Source organism: Rhinopithecus roxellana, chromosome 9, assembly GCF_007565055.1.
Source record: "Rhinopithecus roxellana isolate Shanxi Qingling chromosome 9, ASM756505v1, whole genome shotgun sequence".
Classification (NCBI taxonomy): Eukaryota; Metazoa; Chordata; class Mammalia; order Primates; family Cercopithecidae; genus Rhinopithecus; species Rhinopithecus roxellana.
The window spans coordinates 17,513,298-17,538,163 of record NC_044557.1 but is presented as its reverse complement, the minus strand read 5'-3'; positions in this window follow the sequence as shown (position 1 = coordinate 17,538,163).

The window sequence follows — 24,866 nt, the reverse complement described above, 5'->3', positions numbered from 1 at the left end:
TTTTTATCATGAAATATTTGGTTTTCCACTATAGGCTTCAGAGGGCTCTGAAATGTTTCTTTGCATTTTTTTCTACAAGAAGAGTGTTTGCCATGTGCTGAATCAAAAGGAAGGTTTAAATCTGTGAGCTGAACGCACACATCACAAAGCAGTTTAACAGATAGCTTCTCTCTAGTTGTTATTAAGAAATGTTTGGTGCTTCACTATAGGACTCCGTGGGTTCTGAAATGTCCTTTTCATATTCTACAAAAAGTGTGTCTTCTTCCTGGAGAATCAAGAGAAAAGTAGAATTATCTGTTGTGAATCCACATATCACAATGCAGTTTCACAGATAGCTTCTTTCTAGTTTATATTGTGACATATTTGGTTTTTCAGTATTGCCCACATTGGGCTTTGAAATGTTTCTTTGCAGATTCTACAAAAGGAGTGTTTACAACATGCTGAATAAAAGTAATAGTTTAACTCTGTGAACTGAATGCACACATCACAAAGTCCTTTCACAAATAGCATCTTTCTAGTTTATATCCCAGGATATTCATTTTTTCCCTAAAGGTCTCAGTGAGTTCTGAAATGTCCATTTGCAGCTTCTACAAAAACTGTGTTTCCAACCTGGTGAATCAAAGAAAGGTTTACTTATGTGAGCTGAATCCACACATCACAAAGCAGTTTCATAGATAGCATCTTTGTAGTTTTTATCATAGGATATTTAGTTTTTCACTATAGGTTTCACTAAGCTCTGAAATGTCCCTTTACAGATTCTACAGAAAGAGTGTTTCCAACCTGCTGAATCTAAAGAAAGGTTTAAATTCATGAACTGAATGCACACATCACAAAGCAGTTTCATGGATAGCTTCATTTTAGTTTTTAATTGTGACATATTTTGTTTTTCAGTACAGGCCTCAGTGGGCTCTGAAATGTCCCTTCGCAGACTTCTACAAAAAGAGTCTTTCCAACCTGGTGAATCAAAATAAAAAAAAAAAAAAGTTTAACCATAAACCGAATGTATATATCACAAAGCAGTAACAGACAGCTTCTTGCTAGTTTTTATCATGGGCTATTCGGTTTTTCACTATAGGCCTCAGTGAGCACTGAAATGTCCCTTTGCAGATACTACAAAAAGTGTTCTTCCAACCTGCTAAATCAAAATAAACTTTAACTCAGATAACTGAATGAAAACACCATAAAACTTCAGATAGTTTCTATCTAGTTTTCATTGTGGGATTTTCAGTTTTTTAATACAGGCCTCACTTTGCTCCAGAATGTCCCTTTGCAGATTCTACAAGAAGAGTTTTGACAACCTGCTGGATCCAAAAAAAAGTTTTAACTCTGTGAGTTGAATTCACAAGTCACAAAGCAGTTTCACAGATAGCTTCTTCCTAGTTTTATTGTGGGATATTTGCTTTTTCAGTATAGGTCTCAGTGAGCTCCGAAATATCCCCTCACAGATTCTCAAAAAGCGTGTTTTCAACCTGTTGAATGAAATAAAAAAACGGCTTACATCTGTGAGCTGAATCTAAATATCACAAACCAGTTTCAAAAATAGTTTTTTGTAGCTTTTATCATGGAATATTTGGTTTTTAACTAAAAGCCTCAATGGGCTCTGAAAGGTCCCTTCGCAGATTCTACAAGAAGACTGATTCCAATCTGCTTAATCAAGAGAATGGCTTAACTTTGTGAACAGAATAAAAACTTCTCAAAGAAGTTTCACAGATATCTTCTTTCCAGTTTTTATCGCAGAATTTTTATTTTTTCACTGGGCTTCCTGTGGGCTTTGAAATGTCCCTTCGCATATTCTACAATAAGTGTCTTTCCAACCTGGAGAGTCAAAAGAAAGGTTTAACTCTGTTAGCTGAAAACACACATCACAAACCAGTTTCACAGATAGCTTTTTTCTAGTTTTTATTGCTGGATATTCAGTTTTTCCCTACAGGCCCCAGTGGAATCCAAAATGTCCCTTCGCAGATTTTACAAGAAGAGTGTTTCCAACCTGTTGAATGAAAAGAAATGTTTATGGGGGGCAGAGCAAGATGGCCGAATAGGAACAGCTCCAGTCTCCAAATCCCAGCACAAGCAACACAGAAGACCAGTGATTTCTGCATTTTCAACTGAGGTACTGGGGTCATCTCACTAGGGAGTGCTGGACAATCAGTGCTGGTCAGCTGCTGCAGCCTGGCCAGCGAGAGCTGAAGCAGGGTGAGGCATCGCCTCACCTGGGAAGCTCAAGGGGGAAGGGAATCCCTTTTCCTAGCCAGGGGAACTGAGACACACAACACCTGGAAATTCGGGTAACTCCCACCCCAATACTGCGCTTTAAGCAAACGGGCAGACCAGAAGAATATATCCCACACCTGGACGGGAGGGTCCCACTGCCCATGGAGCCTCCCTCATTGCTAACACAGCAGTCTGCGGCAATCTAACCACAAGGCAGCAGCGAGGCTGGGGGAGGGGCGCCTGCCATTGCTGAAGCTTAAGTAGGTAAACAAAGCCGCTGGGAAGCTCGAACTGGGTGGAGCTCACAGCAGCTCAAGGAAACCTGCCTGTCTCTGTAGACTCCACCTCTGGGGAACGGGCACAGCAAAAAAAAAAAAACAACAGGGGAAGCAGCAGAGGCCTGTGCAGACACGAACGACTCGGTCTGACAGCTTTGAAGAGAGCAGTGGATCTCCCAACACGGAGGTTGAGATCTGAGAACGGACAGACTGCCTGCTCAAGTGGGTCCCTGACCCCTGAGTAGCCTAACTGGGAGACATCCCCCACTAGGGGCAGTCTGACACCCACACCTCACAGGGTGGAGTACACCCCTGAGAGGAAGCTTCCAAAGTAAGAATCAGACAGGTACACTCGCTGTTCAGCAATATTCTATCTTCTGCAATCTCTGCTGCTGATACCCAGGCAAACAGGATCTGGAGTGGAACTCAAGCAATCTCCAACAGACCTATAGCTGAGGGTCCTGACTGTCAGAAGGAAAACTATCAAACAGGAAGGACACCTATATCAAAACCCCATCAGTACGTCACCGTCATCAAAGACCAGAGACAGATAAAACCACAAAGATGGGGAAAAAGCAGGGCAGAAAAGCTGGAAATTCAAAAAATAAGAGTGCATCTCCCCCTGCAAAGGAGCGCAGCCCATCGCCAGCAACGGATCAAAGCTGGTCAGAGAATGACTTTGACGAAATGAGAGAAGAAGGCTTCAGTCCATCAAACTTCTCAGAGCTCAAGGAGGAATTATGTACCCAGTGCAAAGAAACTAAAAATCTTGAAAAAAGAGTGGAAGAATTGACAGCTAGACTAATTAATGCAGAGAAGGTCATAAATGAAATGACAGAGATGAAAACCATGACACAAGAAATACGTGACAAATGCACAAGCTTCAGTAACCTGCTTGATCAACTGGAAAAAAGAGTATCAGTGATTGAGGATCAAATGAATGAAATGAAGCGAGAAGAGAAATCAAAAGAAAAAAGAAGAAAAAGAAATGAACAAAGCCTGCAAGAAGTATGGGATTATGTAAAAAGACCAAATCTACGTCTGATTGGGGTGCCTGAAAGGGGCGGAAAGGGGGGAAAATGGAACCAAGTTGGAAAACACTCTTCAGGATATCATCCAGGAGAACTTCCCCAACCTAGTAGGGCAGACCAACATTCAAATTCAGGAAATACAGAGAACGCCACAAAGATACTCCTCCAGAAGAGCAACTCCAAGACACATAATTGCGAGATTCACCAAAGTTGAAATGAAGGAAAAAATCTTAAGGGCAGCCAGAGAGAAAGGTCGGGTTACCCACAAAGGGAAGCCTATCAGACTAACAGCAGATCTCTCGGCAGAAACTCTCCAAGCCAGAAGAGAGTGGGGGCCAATATTCAACGTTCTTAAAGAAAAGAATTTTCAACCCAGAATTTCATATCCAGCCAAACTAAGTTTCATCAGTGAAGGAGAAATAAAATCCTTTACAGATAAGCAAATGCTTAGAGATTTTGTCACCACCAGGCCTGCCTTACAAGAGACCCTGAAGGAAGCCCTAAACATGGAAAGAAACAACCGGTACCAGCCATTGCAAAAACATGCCAAAATGTAAAGACCATCGAGGCTAGGAAGAAACTGCATCAACTAACGAGCAAAATAACCAGTTAATATCATAATGTCAGGATCAAGTTCACACATAACAATATTAACCTTAAATGTAAATGGACTAAATGCTCCAATTAAGAGACACAGACTGGCAAACTGGATAAAGAGTCAAGACCCATCAGTCTGCTGTATTCTGGAGACCCATCTCACATGCAGAGACATGCATAGGCTAAAAATAAAGGGATGGAGGAAGATCTACCAAGCAAATGGAGAACACAAAAAAAGCAGGGTTTGCAATCCTAGTCTCTGATAAAACAGACTTTAAACCATCAAAGATCAAAAGAGACATAGAAGGCCATTACATAATGGTAAAGGGATCAATTCAACAGGAAGAGCTAACTATCCTAAATATATGTGCACCCAATACAGGAGCACCCAGATTCATAAAGCAAGTCCTTAGAGACTTACAAAGAGACTTAGACTCCCATACAATAATAATGGGAGACTTCAACACTCCACTGTCAACATTAGACAGATCAACGGGACAGAAAGTTAACAAGGATATCCAGGAATTGAACTCATCTCTGCACCAAGCGGACCTAATAGACATCTACAGAACTCTCCACCCCAAATCAACAGAATATACATTCTTCTCAGCACCACATCACACTTATTCCAAAATTGACCACATATTTGGAAGTAAAGCACTCCTCAGCAAATGTACAAGAACAGAAATTATAACAAACTGTCTCTCAGACCACAGTGCAATCAAACTAGAACTCAGGACTAAGAAAATCAATCAAAACCGCTCAACTACATGGAAACTGAACAACCTGCTCCTGAATGACTACTGGGTACATAACGAAATGAAAGCAGAAATAAAGATGTTCTTTGAAACCAATGAGAACAAAGATACAACATACCAGAATCTCTGGGACACATTTAAAGCAGTGTGTAGAAGGAAATTTATAGCACTAAATGCCCACAAGAGAAAGCAGGAAAGATCTAAAATTGACACTCTAACATCACAATTAAAAGAACTAGAGAGGTAAGAGCAAACACATTCAAAAGCTAGCAGAAGGCAAGAAATAACTAAGATCAGAGCAGAACTGAAGGAGATAGAGACACAAAAAACCCTCCAAAAAAATCCATGAATCCAGGAGTTGGTTTTTTGAAAAGATCAACAAAATTGACAGACCACTAGCAAGACTAATAAAGAAGAAAAGAGAGAGGAATCAAATAGACGCAATAAAAAATGATAAAGGGGATATCACCACTGACCTCACAGAAATACAAACTACCATCAGAGAATACTATAAACACCTCTATGCAAATCAACTAGAAAATCTAGAAGAAATCCATAATTTCCTGGACACTTACACTCTCCCAAAACTAAACCAGGAAGAAGTTGAATCCCTGAATAGACCAATAGCAGGCTCTGAAATTGAGGCAACAATTAATAGCCTTCCCCACCAAAAAAAGTCCAGGACCAGATGGATTCACAGCTGAATTCTACCAGAGGTACAAGGAGGAGCTGGTACCATTCCTTCTGTAACTATTCCAATCAATAGAAAAAGAGGGAATCCTCCCTAACTCATTTTATGAGGCCAACATCATCCTGATACCAAAGCCTGGCAGAGACACAACAAAAAAAGAGAATTTTAGACCAATATCCCTGATGAACATCGATGCAAAAATCCTCAATAAAATACTGGCAAACCGGATTCAGCAGCACATCAAAAAGCTTATCCACCATGCTGCTATAAAGACACCTGCACATATATGTTTATTGCGGCACTATTCACAATAGCAAAGACTTGGAATCAACCCCAATGTCCATCTGTGACAGACTGGATTAAGAAAATGTGGCACATATACACCATGGAATACTATGCAGCCAAAAAAAAGGATGAGTGTGCGTCCTTTGTAGGGACATGGATGCAGCTGGAAACCATCATTCTTAGCAAACTATCACAAGAAGAGAAAACCAAACACCGCATGTTCTCACTCATAGGTGGGAACTGAACAATAAGATCACTTGGACTCCTGAAGGGGAACATCACACACTGGGGCCTATCAAGGGGAGGGGGGAGGGGGGAGGGGGGAGGGTTTGCTTTCGGGAGTTATACATGATATAAATGATGAATTGATGAGTGCTGACGAGTTGATGGGTGCAGCACACCAACATGGCACAAGTATACATATGTAACAAACCTGCACGTTATGCACATGTACCCTAGAACTTAAAGTATGATAAAAAATAAATAAATAAATAAATAAATAAATAAATAAACAAATAAAAGAATGAAACGAAAAGAAATGTTTAACTCTGTGAGTTGAATCCAGACATCAGAAAGAAGTTTCCCAATTTCTTTCTAGTTTTTTCATGGGACATTTTTTTTTTTCCCTACAGGCCCCAGTGGACTCCAAAATGTTCCTTTGTAGATTTTATAAAAAGAGTGTTTCTAACCTGTAAAATCAAAAGAAAGGTTTATCTCTGTGAGCTAAAACCATGCATCAGAAATCAGTTTAATAGATCGCTTCTTTCTAGTTTTTATCATGGGATATTCCGTTTTTCACTGTTGACCTCAGGGGCTCTGAAGTGTGCCTTCACAGATTAAAAAATTAGAGAAGTTCCAGCCTGCTGAATCAAAAGAATGGTTTATCTCTGTGAGCTGAAAACACACATCACAAAGTAGATTCACAGATAACTTATTTTTAGTTTTTATGGCAGGATATTTTGTTTTTCACTATAGAACCCAGTGGGCTCTGAAGTGTCCTTTTGCAGTTTCTAGAAAATGATATTCTACAAAAGGAGTGTTTCTAAACTGCTGAATCAAAAGAGAGTTTTAACTCCATGAGCTGAATCCATGAATCACAAAGCAGTTTCAAAGATAACTTCTTAATAGTTTTCATTGCAGGTGTTTGGTTTTTCACTCTAGACTTCAGTGCGCTCTGAAACGTCCCTTTGCAGATTGTATAAAAAGAGTGTTACCAACCTGCTGAATCAAAAGAAAGGTTCAATTTTGCTAGCTGAATCCACGCATCACAAAGCAGTTTCAAAGATAGCATTTTTCTTGTTCTTTCTTCACAGAATATTCAATTTTTTACTATAGGCCTCAGTGGGCTCCAAAATGTCCCATTACAGATCCTACAGAAAGAGCGTTTCCAACCTGCTGAATCAAAAGAAAGGTTTAAGTCTGTGAGCTGAGTCTCCACATCACAAAGCAGTTTCGCAGTTAGCATTTTTGTAGTTTTATTGCAGGATTTTTTTTTTTCACTGTAGGTCAAAATGGGCTTTGAAATGTCCCTTCTCATATTCTACAAAAAAAAAAAAAAAAAAAATTGTTTCTGAACTACTGAATTAAAAGAAAGCTTTAACTCTCTGAGCTGAATCCACACATCACAAAGCAGATTGACAGATAGCTTCTTATTAGTTTGTATCATGGGATATTCTGTTTCTCACTCTAGGCGTAAGTAGGATCCGAAATGTTTTTTAGCAGTTTGTAGAAAAATAGTGCGTACAACCTGCTAAATCAAAAGAAAGTTTAGCTCTGTGAGCTGAATCCACACATCACAAAGCAGGTTGACATATAGCTTCTAAATAGTTTTTATTGCAGGATATTCCATTTTTTACTATAGAACACAGTGGGCTCTGAAGTGTCCCTTTGCATATTATATACAATAGGGTTTCCAATCTGCTGAATCGGCTTATTTCTGGTTTCTATCATGGGATATTAGGTTTCTTGCTGTAGGTCTTAGTGGACTCTGGAATGTCTTTTTGCAGATTCTTACAAAAAGAGTGTTTCCAACCTGCTGCATAAAAAACAAGGTTTAACTCTGTGAGGTGAATTCACATATCACAAAGCAGCTTTACAGATAAATTATTTCTGTTTTTATTGTGGGATATTTGGGTTTTCAGTATAGGCCTCAGTGGGCTCCAAAATGTCCCATCACAGATTATTCAAAAGAGTGGCTTAACTCTACAAAACTGAAAACACCAAAAAGCAGTTTCACAGAGAGTTTCTTTCTAGTTTTTATCATGGGAGTTTCGTTTTTTCAGAATAGGCCTCAGTTTGCTTCAAACTGCCACTTGCAGATACTACAAAAAAAGTGTTTCCAATGTGCAGAATCAAAGGAAAAGTTTAATTCTGTGAGCTGAATATACACATCACAAAGCAGTTTCACAGATAGCTTCTTGTTTTTTGTTTTGCAGCATATTCAGTTTTTCACTATACACCTCTGTAGATTCCGAAATGTCCTATCGCAGAATCTACTTAAAAAGTGTTTCCAACCTGCTGAATCAAAGGACAGGTTTGACTCTGTGAGCTGAATGTTCACATCACAAACCAGTTTCACAGAGAGTTTCTTTGTAGTTTTTATTATGGGATATTTGTTTTTTCACTGTAGGCCTCAGTGGGCTATGAAATGTCTCTTTGCATATTCTAAAAAAAGAGTGTTTCCAAACTGCTGAATGAAATAGAAGGTTTAACACTGTGAGCTGAATGCATGAATCACAAAGCAGTTTCGCAGATAGATTCTTAATAGTTTTTATCATGGGATATTCCATTGTTCACTCTAGGCCTCAGTGGGCTCTGAAATGTCCCTTTGCAGATTTTACAAAGGAGTGTTTTCAACCTGGTGAATCAAAAGAAAAGTTTATCTCTGTGAGATGAATCCAAACATCACCAAGTAGTTTCACAGATAGTTTCTTTCTAGTTTTTATCTTGTGATATTCAGTTTCTCACTCTTGGCCTCAATGCAGTCCAAAATGTCCCTTCGTAGATTGTAAAAAAACAATGTTTCCAATCTGCTAAATCAAAAGAAAGGCTTAACACTTTAAGCTGAATGCACACATCACAAAATTTCACAGAGAGGTTCATTTTAGTTTTGTCATGGGATATTCAGATTTTCACTATTGGCCTCAGTGTGCTCTGAAATGTACCCACACAAATTTTACAAAAAGACTGCTTCCAACCTGCTGAATCAAAAGGAAGATTTAACTCTGTGAGCTGAAGGCACACACCAGAAAGCACTTTCACAGATAGATTTTTTCTAGTACATATTGTGGGACATTCTGTTTATCATTGTATGTCTCAGTTGGATCCAAAATGTCCCCTCCTCAAATCTGCCAAAGAAGTGTTTCCAACCTCCTAAATTAATAGAAAGGTTTAGCTCTGTCAGCGGAATCCACACATCACAAGGCAGTTTAACAGGGAGATTCTTTCTAGTTTTTATTATGCGATATTCGATGCTTCACTATAGACCTCAGTGGGCTCTGAAATGTTCCTTTGCAGATTCTACAAAAAAGTGTTTTCAACCTGCAGAATCAAAAGCAATGTTTAACTCTGTGAGCTGAATGCACACATCACAAATCAGTTTAACAGATAGCTTCCTTCTAGTTTTCATCACATAATTTTTGGTTTTTCTCTGTGTGATCTGAAATGTTCCTTTGCAGATCCCACTAAAAGTGTTTCCAACCTGCAGAATCAAAAAAAAAATTAACTCTGTAAACTAAATCGAGACAGCACAAGGGAGTTTCACAGATAGCTTCTGGGTAGTTTTTATCATGGAAAATTTCACTTCTCACTGTAGGCCTATGTGGGATTTTCAATTCCCTTTGCAGATTCTACAAGAATACTGTTTCCAACCTGCTGAATCAAAAGAAAGGTGTAATTCTGTGAGCTGAATCAACAAATCACAAAGCAGTTATACTGATAGCATCTTTCTAGTTTTATAACAGGATATTCAGTTTTTCACCATAGGCCTCAATGGTCTCCCAAATGTACCTTTGCATATTCTACAAAAAGAGTGTTTCCAACCTGCTGAACGAAATGAAAAGTTTTACTCTGGGCCGGGCGCGGTGGCTCAAGCCTGTAATCCCAGCACTTTGGGAGGCCGAGACGGGCGGATCACGAGGTCAGGAGATCGAGACCATCCTGGCTAACATGGTGAAACCCCGTCTCTACTAAAAAATACAAAAAATTAGCCGGGTGAGGTGGCGGGCGCCTGTAGTCCCAGCTACTTGGGAGGCTGAGGCAGGAGAATGGCGTGAACCTGGGAGGCGGAGCTTGCAGTGAGCTGAGATCCGGCCACTGCACTCCAGCCTGGGCGACAGAGCAAGACTCCGTCTCAAAAAAAAAAAATAAAAAATAAAAAAAATAAAAGTTTAACTCTGAGTAGAATGCACACATCACAAAGCACTTTAACAGTTAACTTTCTAGTTTTTATCATGAAATAATCAGTTTTTCACTTTAGGTCTCAGTTTGCTCTGAAATGTCCCTTCACAGATTCTACAAGAAGAGTGAATTCAACCTGCATAATCAAAGGAAAGATTTTCTTCTGTAAGTTGAATCCACACATCACAAAGAAGTTTCACAGATAGCTTCTTTCTAGTTCTTATTGCAAGATATTTGGTTTTTCACTATTGGCTTCAGTGTGGTCTGAAAAGTCACCTCACAGATTCTTCAAAGAGAGTGTTTCCTATATGATGAATCAAAAGAAAAATTTAAGTTTGTGAGTTGAATGCACACATCACAAAACAATTTCACAGAGATCTTCTTTCTAGTTTTTATTGTGGGACATTCAGTTTTTCACTATAGGCCTCTGTGGGCTCCAAATATCCCCTAACAAATTCTACAAAAAGAGTGTTTCCAACCTGCTAAAGCCAGAAAAAGGTTTAACTCTGAACTCAATGCACACATCAGAAAACAGTATCACCCCTAGCTTCTTTCTAGTTTTGATCAGGAAATATTCACTTTTTTACTACAGGCTTCAGTGGGTTTCAAAATGCCCCTCCCTCACAGATTCTACAAATAGAGTGTTTCCAACTTGCTGAGTTGAAAGAATGTTTTAACTCTCTGAAGTGAATGCATATATCACAAAGCACTTTCACAGAGAGCTTCTTTGTTGTTTTATAGCTGGATATTTGGTTTTTCATTACATGCCTCAGGTTGCTTTGAAACATCCCTTCACAGATTCTACAAAATGAGTGTTTCCATCCCACTGAATCAAAATAAGTGTTTAACTCTGTGAGATGAAACTACATATCACATAGCACTTTCACAGATCACATTTTTCCAGTTTTTATGGCAAAATATTTGTTTTTTTACTATAGGTCTCTGTGTGCTCTGAAACTTCCCTTTGCAGATCTTACTAAAAGAGTGTTTCCAACCTGCTGAATAAAAAAAAAAATAACTCTATAAGCTGAATCCACACATCACAAATCAGTTTCACAGATATCTTCTGTGTAGTTTTTATCATGGGATATTTTATTTTTCACTATAGGTCTCAGTGGACTCTGAAATGTCCCTTTGCACATTTTACAAACAAAGTGTTTCCAACCAGCTGAATCAAAAGAGAGGTTTAACTCTGTCAGCTGAATCTGCACATCACAAAGCAGCCTCACAGATAGGTTCTTTCTAGTTTTTAATTGCAAAATGTTCGTTTTTTTTTGTTTGTTTGTTTGTTTGTTTCTTTAACTGTAGGCCACCTCGATGGGCTTTGAAATTATTTTTTGCATAACCTACAAAAAGAGAGTTTTCAACCTGCTGAATGAAAAGAATGTTTTAACTCTGTGAGCAAAATCCAGACATCAGAAAGTGGTTTCACAGATAGCTTGTTTCTAGTTTTTATCACATGATATTCAATTTTTCACTATAGGTCTCAGTGGGTTGTGAAATGCCTTTTCACAGATTGTACAAAAAGAGGGTTTCCAAATTGCTGAATCAAAAGAAAAGTTTTGCCCTGTGAGCTGAATCCACACACCACAAAGCAGTTTCACAGATTGCTTCTTTCTAGTTTTTATTGGCAGAAATTCTGTTTTTCACCATAGTGGGCTCCAAAATATCTCTTTGCAGATTCTTCAAAATGAGTGTTTCCAACCTGCTGAATCAAAAGAAAGGTCTAACCCCATGAGCTGAACCCACACTTCACAAAGTAGTTTCATAGATAGCTTCTTTCTAGTTTTTATTGCAGAATATTTGAGTTTTTACTATAGGCCTCAGTAGCTTCTGATAGTCCCCTCACATATCCTACAAAAAGAGTGTTTCCAACCTGGTGAATCAAAAGAAAGGTTTAAATTTATGAAGTGAATGCACACATCACAAATTTGTGTCGCATATACCTTCTTAGTAATTTTTATCATGGGATATTTGGGTTTTCATAATAGGCCTCAGTTTTCTCCTAAATATCCCTTCACAGATTTTACAAAATGAGTGTTTCCAATGTACTGAATCAAAAACAAGGTTTAACTCTGTGAGCTGCATCAATACATCACGTAGCACTTTCACAGATAACTTCTGTCTAATTTTTATCACAGAATATTTTGTTTTTCACTCTAGGTCTCTCTTTACTTTGAAATGTCCCTTCACCTTGTTCTTTCTAGTTTTTCCTTCTTTCTTTCTTTTTTTTTTTTTTATCATGAAATGTTCGATTTTTCACTATAGGCCTCATTGAGTTTCAAAAGTCATTTTGAAGATCCTACAAAAAGAATGTTTCCAACCTGCTGAATAAAAAGAAAGTTTTAACTCTGTGAGGGAAATCCAGACATCACAAAGCAGTTTCACAGATAGCTGTCTTCTAGTCTTTATCATAGGACATTTTGTTTTTCACCATATGTCTCCATGGGTGTGGAAATATCCCATCACAGATTCTACAAAAACGGTGTTTTCAACCTGCTGGATCAAAAGAAAAGTTTAATTCTGTGAGCTGAATGTTCACATCCCAAAACAGTTTCACATATAGATTTTTTTTTAGTTTTTATGGTGAGATATTCGGCTTTTTACTATGAGCCTCAGGTTGCTCCTAAATGTCTCTTCGAGGACTCTACAAAAAGAGTGTTTCCAACATGCTGAATCAAAGGAAAGTTTGAACTCTGTGAGTTGAATCCACACCTTTCAATGCAGTTTCACAGATAGTTTCTATCTAGTTTTTATCGTAGAATATTCAGTTTTTCACTATAGTTCTTAGTGTGCTCTGAAATGTGCCCTCTCAGATTCTACAGAAAGAGTGTTTGCAACTTAATAAATCCAAAGAAAGTTTTAACTTTGTGAGCTGAATCCACACATCACAAAGCAGTTTCACAGATTCCTTCTTTGTAGATTTTATTGATGGATATTTCATTTTCTCTATAGGACTCATTGGCCACCAAAAGGTCCCTTCACAGATTCTACAAAAAGTGTTTCATACCTGCTAAATCAAAAGAAAGGTTTAATTCTCTGAGCTGAATCCACATATCACAAAACAGTTTCACAGACAGCTTCCTTCTAGTTTTTATTATGGAATACTTGGGTTTTCATTATAGGTCTCAGTGAGCTCTGATATGTCCCCTCACAGTTCCTACCAAAAAAGTGTTTCCAAACTGCTGAATAAAAAGAAAGTTTTAACTCTGTGAACTGAATCTGCACATCACAAAGCAGTTTCACGAACAGCTTCTTTCTAGTTTTCATCACAGTATATTAACTTTTTCACTATCGCTTTCAGTGGGCTCTGAAATGTCCCTGGGAAGATTCTACAAAAAGAGTGTTCCAAACCTGCTAAATCAAAGGAAAGGTTTAACTGTTAACTCAATGCACTCATCACATAGCAGTTGCGTAGATAGCTTCTTGTAGTTTTTATCATGGGATATTCAGCTTTTGAGTATAGGTATCAGTTTGCTCCAAAATATCTCTTCACAGATTCTACAAAATGAGTGTTTCCAACCTACAGAATCAAAAGAAAAGTTTAACTTTGTGAGCTGAATCCACACATCACATAGCACTTTCACAGATAACTTCTTTCTAGTTTTTTTTGCAGAATAATCAGTTTTTCACCATAGGTCTCTGTGTGCTCAGAAATATTCCTTTGCTGATCGTATTAAAACTGTTTTCAACCTGCTGAATCAAAAATATCATTTAACTCTTCGAGATGAATCCACTCATCACAAAGCAATTTCACAGAAAGCTTCTGTTTATTTTTCATCAAGGCATATTCTGTTTTTCACTGTAGGCTTTAGTGGGGTTCAAAACTCCCTTTGCAGTTTCTACAAGAAGAGTGTTTCCAATTTGCTGAATAAAATGAAAGGTGTAACTCTGTGAGCTGAATCCACAAACCACAGTGCATTTCACTGATCACTTATTTTTAGTTTTTATCTGGGGATATTTGGTTTTTCATTAGAGGCCTCAATGGGCTCAAAAGTGGCCCTTCACAGATTCTACAAAAAGAGTGATTCCAATCTGCTGAATCCAAAGAAAGGTTTAACTCTGTTAATTGAATCAACACATCACAAAGAAGCTTCACAGATAGCTTCTTTTTAGTATTTCTTGCAGAATATTCAGTTTTTCACTATAGGCCTCAGTTTCCTTCAAAATGTCTTGTCGCAGATTCCCAAAAAAGAGTGTTCCCAACCTACTGAATCCAAAGAAAGGTTTAACTCTATGAACTTAATCCACACATCACAATGCAATTTCACAGATAATTTCTTTCTAGTTTTTATCACGGAATCTTCGCTTTTCACTTTAGGCCTCAGTGTGCTCCAAAAAGTCCCCTCATAGATTCTACAAAAAGATTTCTCCAACCTGCTGAATCTAAAGAAAGGTTTAGCACTTTGAGTTGAATGCAAACATTACAAACCAGTTTCATAGAGATGAATCCAAACATCACAAGGCAGTTTTACAGATAGCTTCTTTCTAGTTTTCATTGAGAGATATTCTGTTTTTCACGATAGGCTTCAGTGGGCTCTGATTTGTCCCTTCACAGACTCTACAAAAGGAGTGTTTCCATCCTGCTGAATCAAAAGAAAGGTTTAACTGTGTGAGTTGAAGCACACATCACAAAGCCATTTTACAGATAACTTCTAATTTTTATTGCAGGATATTCAGTTTTTCACTATAGGCCTCACTTAGCTCTGAAATATCCCTTTGCAAATTCTATAAAAAGAGCGTTTCCAATCTGGTGAATTAACAGAAATGTTTAACTCATTGAACTGAATGCATACATCACAAATCAGTGTCACAGATAGCTTGTTTGTAGTTTTTATTGTAAGATATTTGGTTTATCACTGTAGGCCTCATTTTTCTCTGAAATGACTTTTTGCAAGTTGTACAAAAAAGAGTGTTTCCAACCTGCTTAATCGAAATAAAGATTTAAGTCCATGAGCTGAATCGACATCACAAAGCAGTTTCACAGATATCTACTTTCCATGTTATACGACTATATATTCATTTTTTCACTATAGGCCTGTTTGCTCCAAAATGTGCTTTCACAGATTCTACAAAAAGAGTGATTCCAACCTGCCAAATTAAAAGAAAGTTTTAACTCTCTGAGTTGAATTCACACCTCACAAAGCAGTTTCTACAGAATGTCCCTTTGAAGATTTCACAAAAGGTCTATTTCCAGCCTGCCAAATAAAAATAAAGTTTTAACACTGTGTGCAGAATGCACACATTCCAAAGCAGTTTCACAGATAGCTTCTTTCTAATTTTTATAATACACAAACAAGTGTTTTATTGTTGGATATCTGGTTTTATATTATAGACTTCAGTGGGCTCAGAAATGTCCCTTTACAGATTCTACATACAGAGTGTTTTCAACCTGTTGAATCACAAGAAAGGTTCATCTCTGTGAGGTGAATGTACCCATCAGATACTAGTTTCTCAGATAGCTTCTTTCTACTTTCTATAGTGGGATATTCAGTTTTTAACTATTGGCCTCAGTGGCTCTGAAATGGCTTTTCACAGATTCTACAGAAACAGTGTTTTCAATGTGATGAATCAAAAGAAAGGTTTAACTCTGTGACCTAAATCCACACATCAGAAAATAATGTCAAAGATAGCTCCTTTCTAGTTTTTATCACCAGATTTTTTTTTTTTTCACTATAGGCATAATAGGGCTCTGAAATGTCCTTTGGCAGATTAGACAAAAAGAGTGTTTCCAATCTTTTGAATCAAAAGAAAGGTTGAATTCTGTGAGCTGAATCTGCACATCACAAAGCAGTTTCACAAATAGCTTCTTCATAGCTTTTATCACAGGATATTTGGTTTTTCACTGTAGGCCTCAGTGGGCTCCAAAACGTCCCTTATCTGATTCTCCAAAAGAAGTTTTTCAACATGAGGTATGAATAGAAAGCTTTACCTCTGTGAGCTGAATCCATACATCACAAAACAACTTCACAGATAGTTTTTTTTTTTTCTGGTTTTGATCGTGAAATATTCAGTTTTTCAACTTATGCCTCAGTAGATTCCAAAATGTCTCTTTGCAGATTCTACAACAAAAGTGTTTCCAACCTGCTAAATCAAAAGAAAGGGTTAACTTTGTGAACCGAATCCACACATCACAAAGCAGTTTCACAGATAGCTTGTTTCTAGTTTTTATGGTGTAATTTTCTGTTTTTCACTCTAGGTATCTGTGGGCTTTGAAATGTCCCTTCGCAGATTCTGCAAAAAAAGGGCTTCCAACATGCTTAATCAAGACAAAGGTTTAACTCTGTGAGCTTAATGCACACATCACAATGCGGTTTCAGAAATAGTTTATTTCTAGTTTTTTTAATCACAGGATATTTGGTTTTTCACTATGGACCTATTTGGCTCTGAAATGTCCCTTCATATATTATACAAAAAAAAAAAAAGTGTTTTCAACCTGCTGAACCAAAAGAACGGTTTAACTCTGTGAACTAAATGCACACATCATAAAGCAGTTTCACAGTTGGCTTTTTGTTTTTGTTTTTGTTGCAGGATATTTTGTTTCTCAGTATGGGCCTCAGTGGGCTCTGATATGTCCCTTCACAGATTTTACAAAAAACAGTGTTTCCAACCTGTTGAATCACAAAAAGAAGTTTTAACTCTGTGAGTTTAATCCACTCCTCAGAAAGCAGTTTAATAGATGGCTTCTTACTAATTTTTATTGCAGGATATTTTGTTTTTTATTATAGGCCTCAGAAGGCTTCTAAAGGTCCCTTCGCAGATTTTACAAAAAGAGTGTTTCCAAACTGCTGAATCAAATAAAGGTGTAACTCTGTGAACTAAATCCACACATCAGAAAGTAGTTTTACAGATAGCTTCTTTCTTGTTTTTATCACAAGATACTTGTTTTTTCTCTATTGGCCTCAGGGGGCTCTGAAATGTCTCTTTGCTGATTCTACAAAGAGACCGTTTCCAACCTGCCGAATTAAAAGAAGTGTTTAACTCTGTGAGCTGAATGCACACATCACAAAGCCATTTCACCGATAGCTTATTTTTATTTTTTACCATGGGATATTCTGTTTTTTACAATAGGCCTCAGTGGGCTTTGAAATGCCCCTTCTCAGATTCTACAAAAAGTTTTTCAATGTGATGAATGAATAAAAATGCTTAATTTTTTTAGCTGAATGCACATGTCACAAAGTAGATTCACAGACAGCTTCTTTCTAATTTTTATTGTGGGATATTTTGTTTTCACTATAGTCCTCAGTGGGCTCTGAAAGGTCTGTTCATAGATTCTTCAAAAAGAGTGTTTCCAAACTGTTGAATCAAAAGAAAGTTATAATTCTGTGAGCCTGTGAGCTGAATGCATTCATCACAAAGTAGTTTCACAGATAACTTCTTTCTAGTTTTTATCGTGGGATATTCTGTTTCTCACTATAGGCCTCAGAAGGCTCCAAATGTCCCTTCACAGATAATATCAAAAGAGGGTTTCCAACCTACTGAATGAAAAGAAAGGTATAACTCTGTGAACTGAATGCAAATATCACAAAACAGTTTAGCAGATAGCTTCTTTACTGTTTTTACTGCAGGATTTTCAGTTTTTCACTATAGACCACAGTGGGCTGCAAAATGTCTTTTCTCAAATTCTTCAAAAAGAGTTTTCCAACCAGATGAATTAATAGAAATGTTTTACTCTGTGAGCTGAGTCCATGCACAACAAAACAACCTCACAGATAGTTTCTTTATAGTTTTGATCACAAAATATTCAGTTTTTCAAGTAAGGCCTCTGTAGACTTCAAAATGTCCCTGTGTTGATTCTACAAAAACAGTGTTTCAACCTGCTACATCAAAAGAAACTGTTAACTTTGTGAACTGAATCCACACATCATGAATCACTTTCACAGATAGCTTCTTTCTAGTTTTTATAGCAAAATATTCCATTTTTCACTATACTCCTTAGTGGGCTCCGAAATATTTCTCTACAGATTCTACAAAAAGAGTGTTTCTAACCTGCTGAATCAAAAGAAAGGTTTAACTCTGTGAGTGAATGCACACATCACAAAGCAGTTTCATAGATAGCTTCTTTCTAATTTTTACCATGGGATAATCTGTTTTTCACTATAGGGCTCAGTGGGCTCTGACGTGTTCCTTTGCAAATTCTGTAAAAAGAGTGTTTACAACCTGTTGAATCAAAAGAAAGCTTTAACTTTGTGAGCTGAATGCACACCTCACAAAGCAGCTTCACAGATAGCTTCTTTCTTGTTTTTATCCTGAGATATTTTGTTTTCCATTATAGATTTAAGTGAGCTCTGAAACATCTCTTCACAGAGTCTACAAAAAGAGAGTTTCCAACCTGCTGAATCAAAACAAAAATGTTACTCTGTGAACTGACTGCACACATTACAAAGGAGCTTCACAGATAGCTTCCCTTTAGTTTTTATCACCAGATGTTCAGTTTTTCACTATAGGTTTCAGTGGGTTCCAAACTATCTCTTTGCAGATTCTACAAAAACAGAGTTTCCACCGTGCTGAATCAAAAGAAAGGTTCAACTCTGTGAGTTGAATGCACACATCACAAAGCAGTTTAACAGCTTATTTCTAGTTTGTATAGCAGGATATTCATTTTTTTACAGTAGCCCCCAGTGAGTTCCAAAGCGTCCATTTGCAGGTTTTGCAAAAGACTGTTTATAACCTGTTGATTCAAAAGAAAGGGTTAACTGTGAGCTGAATCCACACATCAAATAGCAGTATCACAGACAACTTCTTTCCAGTTTTTATTGTGGAATATTCAGTTTTTCACTCTACACATCAGTGGGCTCTGAAATATCCCTTCACAGATTCCACAAAAAAAGTGTTTCCAATGTGCTGCATCAAAAGAAAGATTTATGTCTGTGAGGTGAATTCACACATCACAAAGCAGTTTGACAGATAACTTCTCTCTAGCTTTTATCATGGGATATTTGGTTTTTCACTATAGACCTCCATGGGATATGAAATGTACCTTTACAGGTTCAACAAAAAGAGTGTTTTCAACCTGCTGAATCAAAAGAAAAGTTTAACTCTCTGAGGTGAATGTGCATATCACAAAACAGTTTCACAGATAGTTTCTTTCTAGTTTTTTTTTTTTTTTTGAGGATATTTGATTTTTTACTATAGTCCTCAGTGAACTCTGAAATGACTTTTCACAGACTCTACAAAAAGAGATTCTCCAAACTCCTGAACCAAAAGAAAGGTTTAACTCTTTGAGCTGGATCCACACATCACAGAGCAGTTTCACAGACAACTTCTTTCTAATATATATCACAGGATATTCTGGCTTACATTATAGGCCCCAGTCTGCTCCAAAGTCTTTTTTCACAGGTGCTTCAAAAAAAGTGCTTCCAACTTGTTGAACCAAAAGAAAAGTTTAACTGTTTTAGCTGAATTCACACTCCACAAAGCAGTTTCACAGATTTCATCTTTCTAGTTTTTACCTCCTGACATTCCGTTTTCCACTATAGGCCTCACTAGGCTCAGAAATGAGCCTTCCTATATTCTATAAGATAGTATTTTCAACCTGCTGAATCAAAATAAAGGTTTAACTCTGTGAACTTAATCCACACATCACAAAGCAGTTTCACAGATAGCATTTTTCTTGTTTTTATCGTGTGATATTCTGTTTTATACTCCAGGCCTCAGTGGGCTCTGAAACGTCCCTTCACAGACTCTTCATAAAGAGGGTTTTCAACCTGCTAAATCAAAAAAGTGGTTTAACTCTGTGAGCTGAATGTACACATTGCAAAGCAGTTTCACAGATAGCTTCTTTCCAGTTTTTATTGTGGAATATTAGGAGTTATATTATAGGCCTCAGTGGGCTTCAAATATTTCTTTGCAGATTCTACTAAAAGAGTGTTTCATCCTGATGAATAAAACTAAGGTTTAACTCTGTGAGCTGAATCTACACATCACAAAGTAGTTTCACAGATAGCTTCTATCTAGTTTTCATCACAGGATATACAGTTTTTCACAGTAGGCATCAGTTTGCTTTGAAATGTCCCTTCACAGATTCTACAAGAAGAGTGTTTCCAACCTACTGAATTAAAAAAAGATTTATCTCTGTGAGCTGAATCTACACATCACAAAGCAGTTTCACAGATAACTTCTTTCTAGTTTTTATTGTGGGATATTCCATTTTTCACTATAGACCTCAATGGCCTCCGAAATTTCACTTTGCAGATTTTATTTAAAAAAGTGTTTCCAATCTGCTGAATCAAGAGAAAGGTTTAACTCTACAGGTGAATACATACATCACAATGCAGTTTCACAGACAGCTTCTTTCTAGTTTTTACTGCAGGATATTTGGTTTTTCACTATAGGTTTCAGTGGGCTCTGAAATGTCCCTTCTCAGATTCTCCAAAAAGAGTTTTCCATCCCAAAGAATAAAAAGACACATTTAACTCTGTGAGCTGAATCCGTCCATCCCAAAGCAGTTTTATAGACAGCTTCTTCCTAGTTTTAATAGTGAAATATTTGGTTTTTATTGTGAGGCTTCAGTTTGCTCTGAAATGTCCCTTCACAGATTCTATAAAAAATTGTGTTTACTACCTGTAGAATCAAAAGAAAGTTTAACTGTGTGAGCAGAACGCACCCATCACAAAGCAGTTTCACAGACCTTCTTTCTAATTTTTATCATGAAATATCCAGTTTCTTTCTATAAGCCTCAGTGGGCTCTGAAATGTTCCTTTGCAGATTCTACAAAACGAGTGTTTCCAGCCTTTTGAATTAAAAGAAAGTTTTAAATCTGTGAAAGCATACCTCACAAAGAAGTTTCACAGATAGCTTGTTTCTCTTTTTTCTCTTGGGGTATGACATTTTTCACTATATGCCTCATTAACATCTGAAATATCCCCTCACAAATTCTAGAATAAAAGTGTTTCTAATTTGGTGAATCAATTGAAAGGTTAAACTCTGTGAGCTGAATGCACATTTCAAGAATCAGTTTTATAAATAGTTTCTTTCTAGTGTTTACTATGGGATATTTGGTTTATCACAATGTGCCTTGGTGTGCCACGAAATGACCCTTCTCATATTCTACAAAAAGAGTGTTTCCAACCTGCTAAATCAAAGAAAAGTATAATTCTATGAACTGAACCCACACATCACAAATCAGTTTCACATGTAGCTTTCTTGTGGTGTTGATTGTGGAATATTTGATATTTCACTGTAGGTCTCAGTAGGCTTTGAAATATCCCTTCACAGATTCAACAAAAAAAATGATTCCAACATTTTGAATCAAAAGAAAAGTTTAACTCTGTTAGCTGAATGCACCCATCACAAAGCAGTTTCACAGACAGCTTCTTTCTACTTTTTATCATATGGGATATTTGGTTTTTCAGTACAGGCTTGAGTGGACTCTGAAATGTCCCTTTGCAGATTCTACAAAAAGAGTGTTCCCAAGCTAATAAATTAATGGAAAAATTTAACTCTGTGAGCTGAATGCAAACATCACAAAACAGTTTCACAGACAGCTTCTTTGTGGTTTTATTGCAGAATATTTGGTTTTCCACTATGGGCTTCAGTGGCCTAGAAAATGGTTCTTTGCAGACTCTACAAAAAGAGTGGTTCCAACCTGCTGATCAAAAGAAAGGATTAACTCTGTGAATTGAATGCAAACATCAAAAAACCATTTCAAAGATAGATTCTTTCTAGTTTTTATCACAGAATATTAAGTTTTTCACTAAAGGCTTCAGTGGGCTCCTAAATCCCATCACAGATTCTGTAAAAAGCGTGTTTCCAACTTGCTGCCTCAAAAGAAAGGTTTAATTCTGTGAACTGAATGCACAAATCGCAAAGCAGTTTCACAGATAGTTGTTTTCTAATTTTTATTGCGGTATTTTTGTTTTTTCACTATAGGCCTCAGTGGGATTCAAAATGTTTCCTCGCAGATTCTACAAAAAGAGTGTTTCCAACTTGTTGAATCAAAAGAAAGGTTTAACTCTGAGAGTAAAATGCACACCTCATGAAGAAGTTTCACACATAACTTCTTTCTAGTTTTTATTGTGAGACATGTGGATTTTCACTATAGCCATCAGTGGCCTAAAAATTGCTTCTTTGCAGATTCTACAAAAAGAATGTTTCCAAAGTGCTGATCAAAAGAGAGGTTTAACTCTGTGAGCTGAATGCAAACATCACTAAACCATTTCACAGATACCTTCTTTCTACTTTTAATCATGGGATATACGTTTTTTCACTATAGGCCCTAGTGGACTCTGACATGCTTTTTCACAGATTCTACAAGAAGAGGGTTTTCAAACTGTTGAATTAAAAGAAATGTTTAACTTTTGCAGCTGAATGCATACATAACAAAGCAGTTTCACAGACATCTTCTTTTTAGTTTTTATCATGAAATATTCAGTTTGTCACGATAGCTCTCAGTGGGCTTTGAAATGTTTATTCACAGATTCTACAAAAACAGTGCTTCTAACCTGCTGAATCAAAAGAGAGGTTTACCTCATGGAGCTGAATGCAAACATTGCAAACCAGTTTCACAGACAGTTTGTCTCTAGCTTTTATCATGGGATATTTTGTTTTGCACTGAAGATCTCAGTGGGCTCTGAAATGTCCCTTTGCAGATTCTACAAAAAGAGTGTTTCCAACCTGTTGAATCAAAAGAAATGTTTAACTCTATTAGTTGAATCCACACATCACAAAGCAGTTTCACAGGTAGCTTCTTTCTAGTTTTCATTTCAGGATATACTGTTTCCAATATAGGCCTCAGTGGACATCGAAATGTCCCTTCTCAGATTCTACAAAAAGAGTGTTTTCAACCTACTGAGACAAAGGGGAGTTTTAGCTCTGTAAGCTTAATGCACACTTCACAAAGCAGTTTCACAGATAGCTCCTTTCTAGTTTTTATCAAGGGATATTTAGTTATTCACTATAGGCCTCGGTCCACTCCAAAACATCCCTTTGCAGATTCTACAAGAGTTTTTCCAACCAGTTGTATCCAAACAAAGGTTTAACTCTGAGCTGAATCCACACATTGCAAAGCAGTTTCACAGATAGCTTCTGTCTAGTTTTTGTCTTGGGATATTCGGCTTTTCACTATAGGCCTCATTGTACTCTGAAGTGTCCCTTCACAGATCTACTACTGAATAAAAAAAAAAAAAAAAAAAAAAAAAAAAAAAAAAAAAAAAAAAGCTTAACTCTGAGCTGAATCCATACATCACAAAGCAGGTTCCCAGATAGCTTCTTTCTAGTTTTTACCACAAGATATTCAGTTTTTCACTACAGGCCTCACTGTGCTCTGAAATATCTCTTCAGAGATTCTATCAAGAGTGTTTCCAAACTGCTGAATTAAAAGAGAAGTTTAACTCTGTGAATTGAATCAACACATCACAAACAGTTTTTTAGATAGCCTCTTTCTAGTTTTTAACATGGGATATTCTGTTTTCTAACTGTAGGCCTCAAAGCACTCTGAAATGTCCCTTTGCAGATACTCCAAAAAGAGTGTTTCCAAACAGCTGAATTGAAAGTAAAGTTTAATTCTGTGCACTGAATGCACACATCACAAATCAGTTTCAGAGATAGCTTCTTTCTATTTTTTATCATGGGATATTCTGTTTTTCACTATAGGCCCCAGCAGGCTCTGAAATGTCCCTTCATGCATACTAAAAAAAGAGTGTTTCCAACCTGCTGAATCAATAGAAACGCTAAAGTCTTTTAGCTAAATCCCTACATCACAAAGTAGTTAACAGATGACTTTCTACTTTTTACTGTGGAATATTTGATTTTTCACTATAGCCCTCAGTGGCTGCCAAAATGTCTTTTCACAGATTCTACAATAAACGTTTTACCAACCTACTGAATTAATATAAAGTTTTAACTCCATGAGCTGAATGCACACATCACAAAGCAGTTTCACAGACAGATTCTTTGTAGTTTTTATCACAGGATGTCTAGTTTTATACCAAGTCCCCAGTAGGCCCTGAAATTTCTCTTTGCAGATTCTACAAAAAGAGTGTTTCCAACCGGTTGAATTAAATAAATAAATAAATAAATGAAAAATAAAAAATAAATAAATAAAAATACTCTGAGCTGAATGGGGATATCACAAATATTTTCACAGATAGTTTCTTTCTAGTTTTTATTGTGGGATATTTTATCTTTTACTATAGGCCTCAGGGGGCTCTGAAATGTCCCTTTGCAGATTCTACAAAAAGAGTGTTTCTAACCTGCTGAATCAAAGGAAAGGTTTATTTCTGTGGGCTGAATGCAGGCATCACAAAGTAGTTTCACAGATACCTTCTTTCTAGTTGTTATTGTGGGGTATTCTGTTCATCACTGTGGGCCCAAGTAGGCTCCAAAAAGTCTCTTCACAGATTCAACAAAAATAATGTTTCTAATCTACTGATTTAAAACAAAGGTTTACCTCTGTGAATGGAATCCACACATTTCAAAGAAGTTTCACAGACAACTTCTTTGTTGTGTTATTGTGGGATATTCTGTTTCACACTATAGGCCTCAGTGGGCTTTGAAATGTCCCTTTGCAGATTCTACAAAAAGAGTGTTTCCAACTTGTTGAATCAAAAGAAGGATTTAACCCTGTGAACTGAACTAACATATCACAAAGCAGTTTCACAGTTAGCTTCTTTCTAGT